Source organism: Marmota monax, unplaced genomic scaffold, assembly GCF_021218885.2.
Source record: "Marmota monax isolate L192 unplaced genomic scaffold, Marmota_monax_Labrador192_F-V1.1 WCK01_AAM20220418_F8-fsc00804, whole genome shotgun sequence".
In the NCBI taxonomy this organism is placed as follows: Eukaryota; Metazoa; Chordata; class Mammalia; order Rodentia; family Sciuridae; genus Marmota; species Marmota monax.
In genome coordinates this window covers 140,552-151,118 of record NW_026693228.1, presented here as the reverse complement: position 1 = coordinate 151,118, position 10,567 = coordinate 140,552, and the positions used below count along the sequence as shown (strand labels likewise).

At 45.5% G+C, this 10,567-nt stretch overlaps 1 pseudogene; it reads left to right on the top strand.

Annotated features, from left to right (window-relative positions):
- The first annotated feature begins 9,635 nt into the window (after positions 1-9,635).
- LOC124100543 (olfactory receptor 7D4-like) lies at positions 9,636-10,567 on the top strand (annotated as a pseudogene).

Genomic DNA, 10,567 nt, shown 5'->3' with positions numbered 1-10,567 from the left:
TAAGTTTAATTGAGCTGCAGTGTCGCGACCCCTTGCCCGCAAGGAAGACGCAACTCGAGAATCTTCTCTCAACAGTTTTATTCAGGTCCCTGGATATTTCTTCTTCTTCTTCTCGGGTGCCCCTCCCAGCCTTAATAAAGCATCCCAAGCCCCAATGCAAAGCTGCCGCGTGGAACTTTCTCACAGGGTGGTGAAAAATCATGTGCCAACTTTCCCAGATAAGAAATTGTTTGTCACAGACCACAGCGGAGCCAGCGCCATCTTGTAATGGCGACCATAATCTGCAGAAACGGCAGAAGCGGCTCACCACAGTTCCCCCTTTTTTGTTTTATTAAAACAATACAGGCGAGAGTAGAGGTCCTATCCCACTGTGCAGAAGTGGCTGCATAGTATGGCTCAGTCCCAAGGAGGGCCCTTCCCCAGATCTGAGGCCATATCAGCCGACGCCTTTTTTCGTGGGGCGGGGCGTGGACGCGTCTAACCCGCATGCAATAGGACATGCTCTCCTTGAGGTCCTCTTCAAGGATCACTCAAGTGCAGTGCCTTGCCTCGCATCCTGTATCGTGACGATGGTGGACGAAGGGGGATAGCTGAGGCTGAACTGTGGCTGTTTATAACGACAAACAAGTTGACAGCACCCTGAAAGAAAGGCACGAACTTCAAGGCGATAGAAAAGCACTAGTGTGGAAACCCATCTGCGTGCAATGGCAGTAAGACCGGCAGAGTGCAAGGGCTTTCCAACACTAAGAGAATAACAAGGAAAGTCATGTCGATCCCAGTGCAATGTTATAATAACTTGGGGTGTAACGACCATGACAAAGGTTTACTGCTTAAGATGCGCAAGCCAGACTTGAGGCGAGTTGCCATTTTCTAAAGCTGCAAGAGCTTGTATGATCATAGCCTTTTCTTGTGCATGGCGAGTTTTAAGGCGACAGAGAAGCCACAAACAAAGTACAACACTGAAGCAACACATTGCACCAAAAATGCCTACCCCCACCCACTCTTTGAAGAAGGAAAAAGCAGAAGATATCCAATCGGTGAATTGACCCAAAGTCACTGGTTCGACACGGGTACTATTCAAAACAGCAATCTGAGTTAGTTGAGACTGGATCAAGTTTTCTGCTGCCATGGACCAGGTTCCGGATAGATACTCTCCGATGATGCGGGAGGCATTTCTGGAATCATTAAATCTGACAGAGGTTATACATAAATGTGCACGTTGGTCAACACAACCCAAAAGCACCAAGTCGGCCAATTCTTCTACCTGAGCTTGGAGTAAATCTATTCTTTGGTTGGCAGCTAAAATCCCTGACAAAATATGTTGATTAATTGAATTTTGGGACTCAAGTATGGTAGAAGTTTGTTGAACAACTTGATTAATGGTGGCAGCAGTTTGTACTTGACTGGCCATGGCCACTCCGGCCGTAACCGCTGCAGCAGCAGACACTGCCACAGCTGTCACTATAGCTGCCGTAATTCCAAAATCCCTGCGGACTCTAAGTAGCTCAACAATGGGGAATTTATCTGGGTCCGCAGTGACTGGGATTGGGACAAAGGTTGGAATTTTCATAACCACTGCTACAGTCCAAGAACCATTCCAACACTCAGATAAGAGACAGGTAACACTAGAACAATCCAGCATCCCTGACGAGGTGTCATTAGTCAAAAGGAGCAAGAATGGGGATTGGACGCAGACCATCGCAGGGGGCAATGTGGCATTATATAGCAAAGAGTTGAACGAAACAGATGTAAGTCTATTACCCCGTTCACTCTCGCGAACAGTACCAGAAACATTAGCCAGCCAGCTTCTGACTCCCAGCAATTGAGCCAATGCAGAAATATCAGCTGAAGCCCCCTTCTCATTGAAAATCAGCCATTGAAACCAGGACCAACCTACTCCTGTAGAGGAGTTGGCACTATGGTTAAAGTTATAAACATACCTCTTAAGAGAGGGGGAAAAAGAGAAACCCTTAGCAACTTGAAGTCTCTCCCAAGAATGATCCTGACAAGGCGTAAATGTTGGGGGGAAACCAAGATTAGGGGTACAGTAAGGAGAGGCCTTAAAATGAGTGGCATTGTAAGTACTATTAGAAGAAGGAGGCACTGGGATTAGTACCTTGGAGATCATAGCCAAGGTAGTTATGTTAAAAGCAGAGCTATTTACAGGGGTCCCTGAACCTAATTGCTTCCCTGAAACTACTTGGCTCAGTACGGCATTAATAATACTCCCTGAGACCTGATTGGACCGCAATGGATCCTCCCAGTTAGTCAAATTTTTGGTCTTAAGGCTGATGCAATTAGCGTTTCCAAGGCTGAAACAAAAAACTCCTGTGAGATTAACCTGAGATTGATTAAAAATGCTCTCCACGTCCCCTCTAGGAGAGGCACAGGGAGCAGACATCTCACATGAGGTAGAGAAAAGAGTGGGGAGGACACTAGAACTACCATGAACCGGCATCGGCATTGGCCAAGCCCGTGCCACTGCCCACCACTGCATTGGTGTCGTCTGTGCCATCGGCACCAGCACCAGAACCAGAGCACGTAGCAGAGTGAAGATCCTCATCACAGGGTTGCTGTGGTATCTCTTGTTGTTGGTCGGTTGATGTCAAGACTCTTCTTGTCAGACGTTCAGGGACCCACAACGGCTCCGTGCGATCCTGGGGAAAAACACATACAGATCCTCGTGCCCATGTCAGCACGGGGTCGGGGCCGTTCCATTGGCCCGTAAGAACATCCTTCCACTTAACATAGCCAATCACAGAGGGCTGAGGGGACACATGTCTATCGGCCACAGAGTGACCATGAATATCCAAATTTAAAAAATTAATGGTAAAGAGAGCTAAGGACAGGCGTTCTTTAGGAGTGTGTTCAGCTCCTATTCCCCCTTTTTGTTTTTGTAAAGTTTCCTTTAAGGTGCGATGAGCACGCTCAACAATGCCTTGTCCTTGAGGATTGTAAGGCAGACCATGAGTAAGCTGCACTCCCATGGTAGAACAAAAGGATGTAAATTGTTTGCCAGTATAAGCAGGTCCATTATCAGTCTTAAGGGATGCAGGAGCACCCCATGCTGCCCATGCTTCTAGGCAATGAGTAATAACATTACGTGCCTTCTCTCCCGACAAAGCAGAGGCATGAATAACTCCAGAGCACGTATCAACAGAAACATGTACATACTTGAGGTTACCAAAGTCAGGTATGTGCGTCACATCCATTTGCCAGACAACCAATGGCTTCAATCCCCGTGGGTTCACTCCATAAGTAGGGGGATGAAGAAATGTGACACAATGGGGACATTGTAATACTATCTGACGAGCATCCGCTCTTGAAATGGAAAAACGCCTGCGCAGCGTTAAAGCATTAACATGGAAATTCTGGTGAAATAATTTAGCCCCCTCTAAGGAGGAAGCCAAGCATATCAACTGGTCTCTAGTGGCTGAGTCTGCACAGGCATTACCCTGTGATAACGGACCAGGAAGAGAGGTGTGAGCCCGTATGTGCATTGGATAAAAAGGAGCAGTGCGGCTACAGATAAGTTGTTGAAGCTGATTAAAGTAAGCAGATACATTATGGGCATTACTAATAGCTCCCACGGCCTCCAGGACTTTGAGTGCTTGTACCACATAAATGGAGTCCGAGATAAGATTAAAAGGAAAAGAACATTGTTTAAAAACCTCAATAACAATTTGCAGTTCAACCCATTGTGGATTACCAGGAGCAAATTGATGCTGAACAGGGGGAGAATCATTAATTACATAAGCTCCCATTCCAGACTTGGAACCATCAGTGAAAATATTAACAGCCCCCGGAATTGGGTTGGGTGAAGTTACCTTAGGGAAAATGATGGGATGTTCTTTAACAAAATGGAGTAATGGATGGGAAGGGTAATGATTATCAATATCCCCTTGAAACGAGCAACATAGAATAGCCCAGTTGTCTAGAGTAGCACACAAAACATTAAGCTGAGCCTTAGTATAGGGTATAATAAGAGAAGAAGGTGATTGTCCGAAAAATTGAATGCTTTGGTGGATCCCTTTAAGTGCTAACGCTGCAACAGCATCAGGATAGTATTCTAAAGATTTTCCTGGGGATATATGTGGGTGGATCCATAGTAAAGGCCCATCTTGCCACAGTACTCCAGTAGGCTGCCGCATAGTGGCAAGCACACATAACTGGAAAGGTTTATCACTGCGGAGCCTGCATAGAGTAGCATGTTGTATAGCTTCTTCTACTGTTATAAGGGCTGCCCTGGCCTCTTTGGTGAGGCTACGAGGAGAAGCAAGATCTGGATCACCCTTAAGGGTAGCATACAAAGGCTGGAGCACACCATTAGGAATATGTAAATATCCCCTTATCCAATTAATATCTCCCAGCAGTTTTTGAAAATCATTCAGAGTTTGGAGATCCTGAGTTCTTATGGTGATTTTTTGTGGTTTCAATTTGTCATGCCCAATGATTGCTCCCAAATACTCAATAGAATTCCCCGTTTGAACCTTTTCAGGTGCGATATGTAGCCCATATTGAGCTAACAGCTTTACTAAGTCTCTATAGGCCTCATTAACTATCTGCTCTAACTTAGCGGCCAATAACACATCATCCATATAATGAATGATCTTGATGGAGGAATACTTATGTCTGAGAGGTGCGAGTGCCTTCCCCACATACATCTGGCACATCGTGGGACTATTAGCCATTCCCTGCGGCAACACTACCCACTCAAACCTAAGATCTGGCTCCTCGTGGTTACACGAGGGAAGGGTGAAAGCAAAACGTTGTGAGTCTTTAGGATGCAAAGGAATAGAAAAGAAACAGTCTTTAATGTCAATAGCAATAATATGCCAGCCCTGAGGAATAGAGGAGAGCAGAGGCAGCCCTCTTTGAATGGGCCCCATAAGTTGCATTTGAGCATTAACTGCTCGTAAATCATGCAGTAGGCGCCACTTTCCTGATTTTTTCCTAATAACAAATATGGGAGTATTCCATGGAGAAGTGGAAGGTTGGATGTGACCCAAGTCCAGTTGTTCTTTGATTAAATTATGGGCTGCTGCCAATTTAACCGAGGGAAGAGGCCACTGAGGCACCCAAACAGGCTCCTCGGTGAGCCATGTTATGGGTATTTGAGCCCCAGTGGCCCCTAGGAAAAACCCAGACCAAATCTGTTAAGCTTTTGATGACCTTGCACAGGATGCCTACGCCCCTGTAGATGTTTTCCTAGTCCTAGACCTGGCCTATACCCCATATTTTGCATAATCTGTTGAGACGCCGGGGAATAGTCATTACTAAGAGTGAACCCCATGTCTTTCATCAGATCACGACCCCATAAAGAGATAGGTAAATCAAGTACATAAGGCTGAAAAGTGCCATTGTGTCCTTCTGGGTCCTTCCAAGATAGATGTCTACAGCTAATTTGAGGGGCTTGGGCATATCCCAAGCCTCTCAGTGATTGATCTGAGAGCTGCACCGGCCACCCCTTTGACCAGTCCTTTTGTGCAATTATACTACGATCTGCTCCAGTATCGAGCAATCCCAAAATTGATTTGCCTTCTATGGTTAAGTTTAAAGTAGGACGGTCATTCATATCTAAGGACAAATAAACAGAATTCCCTCCAGTAACTCCAATCTCATCACTTGTCCTTGAAAAGGAATCAGCAGAAAAGCGGGTATGCAGGCTGGGTAGAAGTAACAATTGGGCAATCCGATCTCCTGGGGAAATAGATACAATGCCCCTTGGAGCTTCCACCATAACTTTTATTGTCCCTACAGTATCAGGGCTAATAACTCCAGGAAAGACATGAAGACCTTGCAAAGTAGAAGATGCACGTCCAATTAGCAAACCTACAGTGCCAGGCGGTAAAGGCCCTTTGAACTCAGTTTCCACCAATTGGACTCCCATCTTAGGTGTTAATACGAGTCTGGAGGTGGAACAGAGGTCCAATCCCGCGGCACCTGTAGTGGCTCTCCGCGTCTCATGGGATGGCGTAGAGATGGCCATGTCTCGGGTTTGGGTGTGACATTCTCCATTGCCCCATATATTTGTGGGCCCTGGGGTCGGGGGCCCCTTCGGCCGTTTTTTGGCCCAGCTGAAATAGGCTGTCCATGGATGTCCCTCATTGATCTACACTCTTTTGCCCAATGCTTCCCTTTTTTACATTTTGGACACAGCCCTGGTTGACGAAAGCCATTGGAAGGGCCACCGTGAGGGGGTCCAGTAAAATTATCTTTTTTAGGACATTCACGTCTGAAATGACCGGGCTGACCACAATGGAAGCATGTTCCGGCACCAGGATTGCCCCCTTTTGCCACCCGAAGGACAGCAGCTGCAAGACCTGCATTAGTTAAAGGTCCTCCAATCTCTCTACACACTTTCATCCATGCTTCTATGCCCTTATTTTTATAAGGAGTGATTGCCGCTTTACATTCCTTGGTGCATTGTTCAAAGACCAATTGCTTGATAAGGGGCATGGCTCTATCAGGATCCCCAAAAATCTTTCCAGCAGCATCCACCATCCTTGCTACAAAATCTGAAAAAGGTTCTGTAGGGCCTTGTAGAATCTTGGTCAAATTGCCAGACACCTCTCCTCTATTTGGAAGCGACTTCCATGCCCGAATACAAATATTGTTAATTTGATCATATGCCTCAAGAGGAAATCCTGTCTGTTGATTTGCAAATCTACCCTGTCCCAAGAGCATATCCTTGTCCCAATGGGGGCGTCCCGCTGCATGGTTTTGGGCGGCCTGCTCTATTGCGCCCTCTAGCACGAATGCTCTCCAGTCCAAATATTTACCCGGGGAAACGCAAGCCCGAACAAGGCTAGCCCAATCAGAGGGAGTCATACAGTATCTAGACAGATTTTCCACCTGAGTCAGCGTGAAGGCGGCATCCACCCCATAAGTGCGTACAGACTCCGCCAGGGTCTTCACAATTTTAAAATCTAAGGGTTCATGGACTCTTCCCCTGTTGTCATCCTGAAAAACTGGATAAGCAAGACCCATCTCAGCGTGAACAGCCCTCCATGTTTGGGCATGGAAAGCTCTTCCCGAAACGCCCCCGCCATCCGGCGGTGGATCCGGGGGATCGCTTTTCTTGAGCCCTTGCTTATCTGTGTTCCCTTCTCCTACAGCTAAACTCCCTAGCTGACGAGACAGCCTCTCGAGCTCTTCCTCCTCATCCTCCTCCTCCTCTGACCCACTTTCGCATGGGGGTGTACGCAGCGTACTGAGATCTGGATACAACCGTTTCCTCCCCCGTCTCATGCTCTGCACACTCCCATCCTCCCGAGTCACTTCACTTTCTGCCATCTCCGATTTTTCCTCATGCAATCGCTCTAAAACCTCCTGTCCTTTAGTAAGTGCTTCCTGACATCTATCATCTGTAAGGCAACTACGGACCATTTTCCAAAGGGGTATCACCCCACCCTCTAATATGCCCTGCTCAGAAGCAAAGTCAAGATCTTTGCCTAATTTATCCCAACTAGGCACAGTAAGGCTGCCCGAAAATGCGAACCACGGTGCAGCGATATCTATCTTCTGTAAAAATCTCTGTAAAGTACTATGTTTCACTTCCAGTCCCTTGGAACGTAACAGGCCATCTAGGGCCAGGAGAAGCGGACTTGAAGATGCGGCACCCATGACGCAACAACAAAGAAAGCACAAAAAAAAGAAAGCGAAAGTAGGAGCGAAAGTACACAGTGCAGCTGCAATAAAATATAAGGCTCTCTCTTTCATTACAGAGGAGCTGTCCCGCTTTGGTCGCGGATCCCACTTACTAGGGACTAACCCCGCTTTGATCGCGGATCCCACTTATTGGGACTAACCCCGCTTTGGTCGCGGATCCCACTTACCTGGGACTAACCGGTGCACCACCCCTGACTGTTGAAAGTTCTGGTTCCCGGGTTTCGGCACCACTTGTCGCGACCCCTTGCCCGCAAGGAAGACGCAACTCGAGAATCTTCTCTCAACAGTTTTATTCAGGTCCCTGGATATTTCTTCTTCTTCTTCTCGGGTGCCCCTCCCAGCCTTAATAAAGCATCCCAAGCCCCAATGCAAAGCTGCCGCGTGGAACTTTCTCACAGGGTGATGAAAAATCATGTGCCAACTTTCCCAGATAAGAAATTGTTTGTCACAGACCACAGCGGAGCCAGCGCCATCTTGTAATGGCGACCATAATCTGCAGAAACGGCAGAAGCGGCTCACCACACTGCAGTATTATTTTCTCCTCCTATCTATGTGGTCCACATTCTTATTCCTCATGTTGGAAGAGTTCACCAGGCAGGCATTCTCTGAAAGTAGGAGCCATGTGGATCTCCATTAATTAGGAATGCTGTACAGTGATCCTAAGGCAATAACTATTATATTTTTGGGTGTGTATTTTTATTTTTTTAATTTTGTTACATTTTAATTAATTAATTTATTTATTTTTGTTTTCAGGGACACTTAAACACTGAGCCACACCTCCAGCCCTTTTATTTTTTATTTTGAGAAAGTGTCTCACTAAGCTGCTCAGGGCCTTGCTAAGCTGCTGGGGCTGGCTTCGAACCTGTGATCCTCCTGCCTCAGCTGCCCTCATGAGCCACAGGCATGACAGGTGTGTGCCACTGTGCCCGGCAGATTTGTTATATTTATGATGATCATAATTTCATCCTGTTTGCTGCCTGACTTAAGGGGATGTTGCTAAATGATACTCATGCAGGAAAAATATATTGTGATGTTAAGAATAGAAGTTCACATTTAAGTGTTCATCAAACGTCTCAGGAACCACAATAGAACAATTATATCATCATGTCATTATATTTCTTTATTGGTCCTATCATATAGGAAATATTTACTACTACTACTGGATAGATGAAGCATTCATAACTAATAGAATTTAGATGACTTTCTCAAGGTCATACATAATAAGATGGGTAGGCAAAAATCTACTCCAGGAAGTCCCACTCAAGAACTCAAGAATTTTGCAGATCAAGCTCTATTCTGCTTGTTGGGAGAGCTACTTATCCAAAACAATTATCATAAAGTAGAATAATAAAAATAATAACAACAGGTATCACTTATTCTTAATTCCACTGAATAGGAATTTTTAAATTTAAAAACAAGTAATAATAATAATAATAATAATAATAATAGTATCTTTAGTTTAAAATAGGTAGTGACTTAGCAATCACACTATTAGGAATTACTAAGTCATAGAATCAATGTTGTTATTACTTCTAAGTCCAGGCTTTATTATTATTATAGAGCTATTTCAATTAAGGAGACATGGGGATTATCAAGGAAAATATGAAATTTGTTCAAATATTCTGGATGGGTCATAACAAAACAAAATTATCTCATTTTAAGTTATTTCATTTTAAATTTTAAAAAGGGAATTAAAACAGGTGAGTAGACATAAAATGAGAGATTTCTGCTGAATTAAAGGAAGTCTGGATTTTATAGACATGCAAAAGTGAAGTGAGTTACCATTTAGCCACATGAATCACTATGGGAAGGAATCAGGCATGCCAAAGACGTCCACCTGAGGGTGACATTGTGAAGGGAGGATTACTTGATATCCAGTTGTATTGTTTTTATTTGATTGACTTTTTAACTTTGCTTGTTTGTTTTTAACTTTTGTTGATTTCTCAAGGGGAATAGACAGCTTCATGGAAGTGGAGAACCACACAGTCCTATCACAGTTCCTCCTCCTGGGACTGTCAGAGGATCCAGACCTGCAGCCTATCCTGTTTGGTCTCTTCCTTTCCATGTACCTGGTCACAATGCTTGGGAACCTGCTCATCATCCTGGCCATCTTCTGTGACTCCCACCTCCACACACCCATGTACTTCTTCCTCTCCAACCTGTGGACATCTGTTTCACCTCCACCACAGTCCCCAAGATGCTGGTGAACATCCAGGCACAGAGGAAAGACGTATCTTACACAGAGTGCCTCACTCAGGTGTATTTTTTATGTTTTTTTGCTGGAATCGATAATTTCCTACTGACCATGATGGCCTATGACCGCTTTGTGGCCATCTGCCACCCCCTGAATTACATGATCATCATGAACTCTCACTTCTGTGTCCTCCTGGTTCTGACGTGTTGGCTCATCATCTTCTGCAGTTCCCTGCTTCACATTCTACTGATGAAGAGGCTGAGCTTCTCTGTAGGCACTGAAATCCCACATTTCTTCTGTGAATTAGCACAGGTTCTCAAGGTGGCCAGTTCTGATACCCTCATCAATAACATCGTCTTGCTTGTAGCAACAGCACTCCTCTGCGTGTTTCCCGTCACTGGGATCCTCTTCTCCTACTCTCAGATTGTCTCCTCCTTAATGAAGATGTCCTCCTCTGTGGGCAAGTCTAAGGCATTTTACACCTATGGGTCCCACCTCTGTGTGGTCTCCTTGTTCTATGGAACGGCACTTGGAGTTTACCTCAGTTCTGCTGTGACCCATTCTTCCAACAAGAGCACAGTCATTTCAGTGATGTACACTGTGGTCACCCCCATGCTGAACCCCTTCATCTACAGCCTGAGGAACAAGGATGTGAAGGGGGCCCTGGGGAGACTCCTCAGCAGAGCAACCTCTGGTCCTTGA